Genomic DNA, 2,700 nt, shown 5'->3' on the forward strand with positions numbered 1-2,700 from the left:
TTGGGGCACTCTTTGAAGTTCTTTGTGTTGGTTGAATAGATGAATCTGAGATTGTGTGATGCATATTGTATAATCATATCCATGGATACTTGATGTGACATTGGAGTATCTAGATGACATTAGGGTTTTGGTTGATTTGTGTCTTAAGGTGTTATTTTACTACGAACTCTAGGGTTGTTTGTGACACTTATAGGAATAGCCCAATGGATTGATCGAAAAGAATAACTTTGAGGTGGTTTCGTACCCTACAATAATCTCTTCGTTTGTTCTCTGCTATTAGTGACTTTGGAGTGACTCTTTGTTGCATGTTGAGGGATAGTTATATGATCTAATTATGTTATTATTGTTGAGAGAACTTGCACTAGCTAGTGAAAGTATGAACCCTAGGCCTTGTTTCAACGCATTGCAATACTGTTTTCACTCACTTTTATTATTAGTTACCTTGCTGTTTTTATAATTTCAGATTATAAAAACCTATATCTACCATCCATATTGCATTTGTATCACCATCTCTTCGCCGAACTAGTGCACCTATACAATTTACCATTGTATTGGGTGTGTTGGGGACACAAGAGACTCTTTGTTATCTGGTTGCAGAGATGTTTGAGAGAGACCATCTTCATCCTATGCCTCCCACAGATTGATAAACCTTAGCTCATCCACTTGAGAAAAATTGCTACTGTCTTACAAACCTCTGCACTTGGAGGCCCAACAACATCTACAAGAAAAAGGTTGTGTAGTAGACATCAACCACGGCGCCCTAGACCTTCACTACAAAAAAAATACACTTCTGTGATGATACGTGTTTGTCACAGTAGGTCGCTTTTTTGCCATGCATGTGCATCCATGACAAATTTATGACAGAATCAAGATAGTCATACCTGTGCTGTCGTAGAAGTGTTCCATGACATTACCAAAATTATCATCACGGAAGTGTCCACTTCCATGACGATAAATCGCGTGTCACAGAAGTGCTTTCGTCAAGGGTGACCGACACGTGGTATCCACCGTAAGGAACTCCGTTAAGCTATCGGGTCGGGTTTTGGATCCGATAACCCGTTGACAGCCCCGACCAATGGGGATTTTCCACGTGTAAAATCATCATTGGCTAGAGGAAACACGTGTCGACTCATCATTGGGACAGATGTCATCCACTCACTGGACAAAAGGCGCCTATGATACGTCGACACGTGGCACGGCCCAACAGTGGCCCATTCCTGTGAAAAGGCAGGCCCATTTGACTTGGTCAAAAGCTGGCGGGACGGCCCATGGAAAGCCTGTTAACGGCTTGTTTGCATATATCCCATTTACAGGCCGCTAATCCAAGGCCCGTTACGCCCTATCCGAATTAGGCCCAGTAGCGTCATCTGGGCCGTCCAATATGATTCTAGCCCGTTTTCAATTCTGCCCATGTATAGCCCATGACGTCTTTCGGCCCATATGAGGCCCTTTGTAACTCTTGGCCCATTAGCGGCCCGTGCTGAAACTGGCCCGTAATGAACAGTGTATTACTTTACACCCATTAATGGCCCGTGGTGAAATTGGCCCGTAATGAACAGTGTATCACTTTATACCCATTAACGGCCCGTTATTCCATTGGGCCGTTTCCTGCCCAAGTTAACTTTTGGCCTTCTGAGGGCCCATTTATTCTTGGGCTCATTTGCAGCATTCGGTTACTTACGGCCCGTTACTGTCATTTTCTGTTTGTGGGCCAAATTCAGCCCGTCGTTACGGTCGGCCCGTTTGCGGACCGTTAGTCTGTTGGGCCATTTTCATAGCATCACCAAATACGGCCTCTTAACGGCCCGTTATGGTCAGCCCATAAAACGTATGATTTCTATTAAAGGCCCATCTACGACCCATTAAAGGCCCGTACAAGACCCATAAATGAGCTAGCGGCCCATGGATCCTACGAGACGTAGAAGGCCCATGGATCCGACGGCTCGTGAAGGGCCATGGTCGGGCGAATTGGCCCCCGTTTGAACGATATAACATATTCAAAGAATTATCCTACTCAATACTATCACCTCTAAAAAGCCTACACTATTACAACAAAGAGATCAAGGCATAGAAAGGTAGAATTATCCTACACTATACAATAAAGAAATTATAGCCGATTATACCCACTGGGCATTATGGTTCGGCACAGGTGATAATAAAGCATACACAAACAGCAAATTACATACACTGGGAAAATACAGCTCATACATCATGGACGCGCATCAACTTAACTCCAATTGAACTATAATCTCTTCAGAAAATAGGATTGGCCGGATTTAGATAGCACAAATTTTAGTCTACAAAATCTCCAATTCCTTCATGGTTACCTCAGTGTCTTGTTTCATTTTTTTACTCCTGCATCTAATACCTACATGTCCAGTCTCAACTTGTTGATTATACATTGACAATCATGTACACGTTGTCTTGCCACCTCTAGTTGATGCTCGAGAACATCAGCACATTCCTATTCCAATCCATAATCATTCGGTAATGGCCATGCCACACTGCTCGCAGATCTTTGTGTTGATGTCACTTCATCCTGAAATGTTTCTGTAAGTACACATGACTAGGGCAAAAATATAGTTACAACCGTGAAGCAAACAAGACACTATTTTGTACTACATGGCAAAACAGGACTAACAATAATGTTACACGTCACTTTCAAAAAAAATGTTACACGTCATGAAGCATAAGCAGGTG

The sequence above is a fragment of the Triticum dicoccoides genome, chromosome 7A (genome assembly GCF_002162155.2).
Source record: "Triticum dicoccoides isolate Atlit2015 ecotype Zavitan chromosome 7A, WEW_v2.0, whole genome shotgun sequence".
Classification (NCBI taxonomy): Eukaryota; Viridiplantae; Streptophyta; class Magnoliopsida; order Poales; family Poaceae; genus Triticum; species Triticum dicoccoides.